General features: G+C 41.2%; 1 long non-coding RNA gene across 1 annotated transcript; it reads right to left on the minus strand.

The window, feature by feature from the left end:
* Positions 1–2,788: 2,788 nt before the first annotated feature.
* On the minus strand, positions 2,789–8,323 carry LOC122533215. The gene is made up of 3 exons (XR_006307657.1): positions 7,521–8,323; positions 4,770–4,926; positions 2,789–3,589 (listed from the first exon to the last, which is right to left on the minus strand). It is a non-coding gene; the product is annotated as an uncharacterized LOC122533215 (long non-coding RNA).
* Positions 8,324–8,713: the final 390 nt, after the last annotated feature.

Here is an 8,713-nt window from a genome sequence, read left to right on the forward strand (position 1 = left end):
CGCTCGGACGTATCAGCAAGACGGCTCGTGTCGTCCTGTCACGCCGAGTGGTCCCTTCTTTCGCCCGTTCGGTTCCCTTCGCCACTCGTTGGTCACTCGTCGTGCATTTTGTCGAGAGCACGCCCGGACCAGGACCCGGACGTCGAAAATCGTCGAGCAGAATCGGTACCAGAACCGGACGACGACCGGCCCCGGGGAGAAACCAGAGGGAGAAAAAGGAGCGCGAAGCAGCGAGAAAGACGAATCGGCAGGATGGTGGAAAAGGAAGAGAGAGAGAGAGAGAGAGAGAGAGAGAGAGAGAGAGAGAGAGAGAGAGAGAGAGAGAGAGAGAAAGGGAAGAGGATACAGCCGCAGGCAGAAATACGACGAGGCGGAGCAGATAAACGACGTATCGAGCACGCCTGTTGAGAGAGCGTTTTCGTTCGATAAACAGAATAATTTGATGTCGTCGTGGTCGTCGGCACGATTGATAAAACCGGACCGCGTCGATGGAAACGCGGCCCCGGAGAGGCCTCCGACCAGTGTTTGTCCCGAGATAATACACGCTCGTTGCGCCGATACCGGTCCGCTGATAATTTATAAGCACGAGCGCGCTCGCGCCTACCATCCGCGATGCGTCCAGCGATGTCGCGGGACGGGACACGGGAATGTGTTAAAGCTGGCGTTAAAACGGCTTCCCGTTTTCGTAAGGAACGGCCCGAAGAGCAAGTGACGCAAGTGACTGCGAATGATAATTTTAGAAGCGTGCTTTGATCGGGCCATTCGAGCGGAACTGAAAGAATTTTATTTTTTGACTGGCAATTGTCAATTGCAATATTATAATTATCAGTTGTAACATTATAATTACAAGTTTGTAATATCATAATTATCAGTTTGAGGGAGTAATGTTTCTCAAAGGCTTGGCAAGTTTCGGTACAAACTTACTGAAAATCACACACGACAGTAACGTGGATCCAAACATTTCTAGATTTGTTTTTGTAAGAACAACTTTCTTGAAATGTCGTGTTGACAGTAACGATGCGAAACTTCGAAACCAAAATACATACGGCGATCAGAAATTCAAAGAAAAATAAATAAAATAAATAAAAATGATAATAATCTAAATTTAACAGAGAGAGCAGTCGGACTGAGATATAAAACACGTATAGTTACGTAGCGATATTGTAAAATGATAATTGGAAATGAAAAAAAAACATAATAGAAGGGAGGAAGTCTGATTTCGCAACACAGCTGGTTATACATAAAATATTTATGGAAACGTTGGTGTATAAAATATCGTCTGCTTAATTGGTATTCGAAAGAACGAGGATTAAACCAAATTACACATAGTGGAGATGCAGTAACAGTTGAATACTCACCAGTCGGTATTGAATTAATTCTGGCGAAATTTGATTCGGAAATTTACTCAAGAACCGAGTGTCGAAAGTCACTGTCGAAACGTTAACGTTAATGAAGAATGAGAACGGAAGAGCAAATTTCCTGTCATTGAAGCTGAATCATAGTTGATGTTTAATAAACACTTGATCAATAGTATTTCTATATATATATATATATATATATATATATATATATATATATATATATATTCGTAGCGCCGAGTTTGTTACTTCGAGCCAATTCCAAGCAGTGAAAATAACTCTCGATCGAATTAGCCAGACCATTCACCGTTCAATTAAACGCACTCTAATCTTTCTGTAATTAAAACCGATTAAAACACGTAGATGAAACAAGTGAAACTTGCATTTTTTTTATTAAAACATGCATGCTGCAACGTGCACTTTCTAATACGGTAGATACTTTCTAAATAAACACACGGAGCAATTGTTGGCATATTGAACACGATATTGATGTTCTTTTTTTTTTTTTCTTGGTATAAAAATAATAAAACGAAGATAAAAATAACTATCATATTTTTTTTCTTTTTTTGTTAGGCTACAAAGAAATCCTCATAGGCGTCCATGTTTGAACTAGTCTTGAAGGTTGTTTCATTCTGCTTTTTCCGGTTTACTTACGTTTTACGACACTGCAGAAGAATAAAACGGTGGCAAACTTTCCAGAAGAAAGGAGACTGTTGTTGCAACTCTAAACCAAAAGCAAAAGCTCTGGAAAGTCCTTCGATCCGTTTCGTAATTACAATGTCGTAACAGAATCGTTAGAATGATAACTCGATTTCCTCGAGTGGAAGGAAAACGCTTCGGACGTGCAAAATGCGTCTTCGAGTGTCTCGCGACGAGGGACGAGCGTTTTATAAGAAGACGTATGAACGTACTTTTAACGTTGGCACCGATTCAAAAGCGTCACGCGTATTCGCAATTTGTCACACGCGGGGCTCTCGATGGAATAAGAATAACAGAGTGTGGAGCAAGATCGGCTAAATAAATCTCGCGCCGATCGTTCAAGATCGTTTCTCAGCTCTCAGTTTCTTCGAGTCATCGGCGACGTGTTTAGAAAAGGCGGAGCCACGCGGTCCGCAACAGTGCAGACAACATTTGGAACGACGTTAACTCGAAGGCGCAAAACACGTCGATTATATTGATTTCGCAGTTACGAAACGAAACTACGGCCGATTAACGTCGAAGGTTTGTATTTAAATTGTCATTGCAAACAGCGAAGAGTTTAATCCGAATGTAATAATATAATAATCCGGTACGGGTTATTAAATGTTATTTTCTTTCACCTTTTTTCAGCTTATCAAAAAAAAAAAAAAAAAAAGATGTAAATTCGAGATTAAATAAATTCTAATTTCAGGTAATTTGAGTTTCTCTCTCTCTCTCTCTCTCTCTCTCTCTTTTTAATAAAGATTTTTATTGTCACAAAATAACAGCAATAACGAGCAAGCGGTAGCTTTTTAAGTAGTTGCCGGAATGTTATGCAATTTAATGGCTCGTAAAATTCCTATGAAAGAATCGTAACAACTTTTTCAATATACATGCATACATACATACATACATACATACACAGATATGTCAGCCCAGCGACATTAAATTGATTTTTCACCAATGAACCTCGTTAGTCCATCCGGCAAAAGAGAATAAATTGCGACAAAAAATTTCGAGATTCAATTTGAAAATGTTGCGTATTTAAATTGTTCCGGGCAAGCTGCAAATCAATATAATTCCACGTTCAAATATTTTTGAATATTTACTGCCGAGTGAGCTGGAGGTTATTCGCAGCAAAGCACAGTGATTTTCATTACATGCCCCATGTATACACACCTGTAATTGTATTCTTAAACGTTCTTCTTCCGATGTTTCAAATTCGAGGGCCAAATGTAGGACAAAGAACGAACACGTCTCGGAGTGCAACAACGTCTTGTCCCACTGTACTCGTCCTCGTTTCGAAAAACTTTCAAGAAACCGAGGAATATTCGCAAATGGAGTGCTCAGGTTCTAGTTTGCGGTCAGTACGCCCATATTCTTATGACCGTCGTCATCTTTGTGAATCGCAAACGAAAGTTTTCCTTTTTCTTCTTCTCTCTCTCTCTCTCTCTCTCCTTCTCTTCCTCTCTTAGCAGTATCTGTTGATGTTAAACTTTTGTGGGCCAGCGGTCCATTACAGTGATAACGTTGCAACCACCGGTTCTGCAGCACTGCATCGAGAAGAAACTGCTTTTCAATCTTCAAAGAGAGATTTTCTTGACCCTTTGCAACCAGATTTCTCGTTTGTTTCAAGGCGAAATTTGACGAGATTGATCAAAGTTCTTTTTTTTTTTTTTTTTTTTTTTGAGAGGAATGAGTATTAGTAGAGATTCACGATTGCTATGAATATATTGCTCGATGACTGGATCTTTAGATCTTTCTTTGTTCGATAGTTGATAGTATTTAGATTTTTTTTTTTTTTTTAATGCACTTTCAATCTCAATTTGAGATTATTTTGCACTTGGATTCTTCGTTAAATTTCTTATTAACACTAGAATACTAGATCAAAGTATAATATTCGTAACAAAGAAATTAAAGTGCAAGATACAAGAAGAAATTAGTAATACGATAGAGAACACAAACTTTTGTTAATATATTTTATTAAAAATCACTCGAGTGTCTAAAAATACGCTGTTATAAGTGTAGAAAATTATAAATTGATCATTTTGACCATTCCACGCAATTTAATTTCTCTTTTCTTTCTGCCTTTCTTTTAAGTTACGTAACACTTTTCTAACAAAACGATAAAACCAGAGAATCCAACCTGATTTTCTAAATTATTTTAAAGCGCGAAGCTTTCATTTTCACAATATATCTTCAAAGATATTTTTACATCGTTTCCAACAGATACCTTTTATCTCGAAAATTTTGCAAATTCAAACGTCTTTACGGAACGATGATAGAGTCTCTTTCACAATTAAATCAATCACAATCTCGAAGCGATTGAAACGATCCTCTAAAATTTCTCGTACGATTTTTTTTTTCGCGAAGATGGTAAAAGATGAAAGTATCGACAATTTTTCATTGAGTGTGTATATATACAGATGTATATATATATATATATACAGAACAGTATAAATATATATACATATATACAGAATATACAGAACAGTATAAATATATATATATATATATATATACAGAATATACAGAACAGTATAAATATATATACAGAAAAGAAAATCTAGAACACGAAGAATCTCTCGACTCCCTCGATCTCGGAAATTGTAAAACACATTTCGCAAAGAAAAACCTCTCTCTCCCTCCCACCCTCGGCGAAGTATAGAGTACCTACCGGTAGTCAGACTGTAATCTGCCCGTAAACGGCTTAAGTACGCTAATTCTCCGTACCTTGAGAAAACATCTCTCCGACGAAGGCTCTTAGAAACGCTCGTTAGGCTTGCTTTGTGAGCCACGTGATTGGTATACCCAATGGCTCGCTTTTACGAGGATGCCTCCTCTACCTAACCGGCTTCTCCGTCGTAGCCACGACGTTCTGATCTCGATTCTGTAACACGTGAGAATCGAAAGTCAGGCTCGGCGAAACTGCCGAGAACAACGGGATACGTATCAACGCGGGGCGAAGGCGATTTCGAACACGCGTCTAATACCGATTATACCACGGTTTACACGAGCGTCTTCCGTTTCGACGCTCGGCGCAACAAATAGACCAACGCCGGCCGTTCAGCGTGGTCGTTGAAGGAGGGAGAGAGCGAGGAGGCGCGTGTTTCTCACGGGTGGACGCGCGAACGAGAGCCCCGTCTGCTCGCGTGAATTTAATCGGATCGTTGGAAACGCCGATCCGACCGGATGCCTCGTATCAATCGGCTTGCCGTGAACACCGCGCACGAAACCACCGCTAATGAAATCGTACCGCGCTCCGAGGGCGAAGGATTCTCGCTGGTTCTGTAACGCGGCCGTGATATTCGGCCCCTCTCCTTCTCCTCTCGTTACCCGCAGTCTCTGCCACCACACGCACGTACATTCGTCGCCCCGAGGTGTGTGTTCCCCCTTCGTTTCTTACTTTTCTTTCTCCTTGCCTCCTCGTGGATCTTTCCTTCTCGTCGTATGCTTGCTCTCCGGAGTATTCCCGACTTATCATGGCAGACGCAGACAATTTTCCGACGCAGGCATTCCTCCTTTGTCATTCGTTTGCGTTTCGTGCGGTTATAATTGTTTGTGTGGTGCAACATGTATTATAAATTATTATACGTCGTATTTATGTATATATATATATGTATGCATAGATGTATATACAGGCCAGAAACGAAATAGGAACAGAATATAATTTTTATAAGAATATAATCTTATATTTTCAAGTGAATATATTTATTTATGTTATTACTTATATTTATTTGATGTTAAAGTAGTTTTTATTTTTCTTACCAGACCTAACCTATATACGTTAATATACGTACGATACAACGTATATTAATGTATAATTAATTTACGTAGTTTTTCACATAATTAACTACATTCCAATGCAAGATAACAAATGAATGAAATAATGCTGGAGTTTTTGAAACGACGATCCCTAAATTTCTACGCAGGTAAATAATTGAAATCGAAACGAATATTCTGTGTCGGTGAAAATCAACATCAATTTTACAGAGATAGGATTATGATAGAAATAAAATTTTATTTTGTAATTTCACGTGAAAGAAAACGGGAGATATCATAATTTCACGAACGGAAGCATTGGTGAGGCGAAAGATGTAGAAATTATTTTTAAAACTGCAATGATTCTCACTTAATTTTCTTAATTCCGAGGGAGGAGCTTCTGGTTTACATAAATTCGCACCGAGGAAAAAAAAAAAAAACGTATAAGAGCAAAACTTCAGCAAACAAGATAATCAACTTCGATGCGTAACTGAAAGCATAAACCAATTAAAGTGAAATACTTTGTACAAACTTTGTCGTTTGCAATTATCGAAATTTACTATTTAACCAGAAAGGACCGTTTAACTTTATCAAATTTAAGCGTCCAATGCTGCGAATGCGCATTCTGCGAAAGTGGAAACGTAACGACGTGTGTATTTATACGTGTTTTGTAACAATAAATTAAACGGGAATGCAACGAACAGTTGGCAGTGTATACACGTGTACGTGTACAGCCAGGCATTTCTGCCAGCGTCTCGAAATTCTGTCTACTAAATAACTTGAAGAATTTCGTCTTCACGTTCAAACAGTCGGGCATTATGTTCGTGTGTGCTTTCCAAAGATATCCGACGGCGTAGCAAAAATAAACAGCTGCTGGAACAACACGGAACAGACAAATACTAGTCCCCGTTTCGAAAGCCACACTAACGAAAAAAAGGAGACACACGCGTTTCAATTAACAACGCCTCAATAAACTGTGAACAAATTTTTCCCTGGCGTTTTACGTTTTTAGAAACTCGACCGCGTTTCTCTCTCTCTCTCTCTCTCTCTCTCTCTCTCTCTCTCTCTCTCTCTCTCTCTCTCTCTCTNCTCTCTCTCTCTCTCTCACTCACGGACGCGTTCGTCATCCGAGAATAAAGCTGTTAACTCGAAGAGCAAACACGTAAGACCAGCGAAATTACAATTCGCCATTGTTCGATCAATTATGAACATAATACCGCAGACGGTGAGAATATAAAGCTCGGTTTATCGCAAACGATCGTGTCCCGAGAAGCTTATCGATCGTGCAAATAACAACGTTGCAAATCGATCTTACGCTACGGCCGATCTACGAAAGAGAAAGAATTCGTAGAAACGAAAGAAAAAAGAAACAGACACGAGAAAAGGTTAAACAAAATAAAGAATTAAAAAAAAGAATCGAGAGATCTAAATTCGAAATAAAACGCTAACGAAGTGTTTCGAAAAATAAAAGCGAATCTGGATAGAGAGGTCAACGAATAATTTTACACTCGGTACAAACAGCCGCGCGATGCCAGAGAATCGGAACTAATCTGTGCACGGTTTTATCATCGTGGCGTGGAACGCTCTCTAAAAACCTAGTCGAAAAACCACACGTTATATCCATGGTAATACCGGGCGAATACTCGGGGAATTTTGTACTCTGGCTCTCTTGCTCATTCTCTCTCCCTTTCTCTCCGTTCCTCTCTCGCCGTACTTTCTCACCTGCCTACACGGGGAGAGTACACGGCGGTATCCTTAGCAGGGACCATTGTGTATACGCATCGTGTATTCACAGCTCCGCGAGACAAAAGAGACTACCTCCTTACGTGGTTCGGCAACGACTGGCCCGGGTGAGAGATGAGACTACGTAATAGTCGAGCGCGGATTCGTAGCTCGCTGCCTGATTGGTCGTTGCCGCGCGCTCATTGGTCGGCTCGCCCGAGCTGTTTCCACGGCGGACTCCACGCGGACTGCCTTCTCCCGTCCTTGTCCCACTCTTGGCCAACAGATTGTTGTTTCCGTCTCGCTTGTACCGCAACCTGTGTTCCTTCCCTGTCTCTCTATCGGCGGGATATTCGAACGTCGTCGTCGCACTTGCGACAGATACGATAGCAACCACGGTCGGCTGTTCTCGAGTCTCTCATTCTCCTTCTCGCAGTCTTTCCTTGCCTCGCGGCTCTTCAATCCTTCTTTCTCTTTCACCCTGCCACCCGTCTTTTTCCATCGTCGTCTCACTCTTTCTCTCTCTCTCTCTCTCTCTCTCTCTTTCTCTTTTTTTCTCTCTCTGTTCGTCGTTCATCCGTTTTCTCTGTCGAGCCCGCGAAAACAGTCTCTCAGCAGCAAAGCAGCGAGATCCCCCGGACGAGATATGAATTCACGTTCCTCCTTTTATATTCCACGCTCGCCTGCCCTCCATTTTGCTTGCTCGAGTCCCTTGTCTGCCTCGCCGATCTGCGACTACCGTATGTGTCGGCTGCACGGCTATCTCACAGACTTCACTCCTTTCCTCTCCACTCCTTTTCTCGCTCTCGCCCGAGAGAGCTATATATACGCGTATGATCGTGTTGTTCCGACGTCGTCGTCTCCGTTGTCTTCGTCGTCGTCGTCGTCGTCAAGCTCTCTTGGCCGCCGACGTGCTGCTTTGTACGATAGATGCATATAATACGTATACGAGTAGTGCTTGGACGTTTGCGATGGTATGTGCAAGCGTACACACTTGCATACGTATGACACACTGAAATATCTATATGCTCGTACAACGTGGTCAGCTGTGAACGCTGAACAGAAGAAGAGACACAGAGGTTGGAGCCAAGCAGTTTTTGCTGTGTGCGACGTGAGAACGAGATGGCGACGAAGAGAGAGTAGAGAGAGAGAGAGAGAGAGAGAGAGAGAGAGAGAGAGAGAGAGAGAGAGAG

This window comes from Frieseomelitta varia, unplaced genomic scaffold (genome assembly GCF_011392965.1).
Source record: "Frieseomelitta varia isolate USP_RPSP 00005682 unplaced genomic scaffold, Fvar_1.2 scaffold_506, whole genome shotgun sequence".
In the NCBI taxonomy this organism is placed as follows: Eukaryota; Metazoa; Arthropoda; class Insecta; order Hymenoptera; family Apidae; genus Frieseomelitta; species Frieseomelitta varia.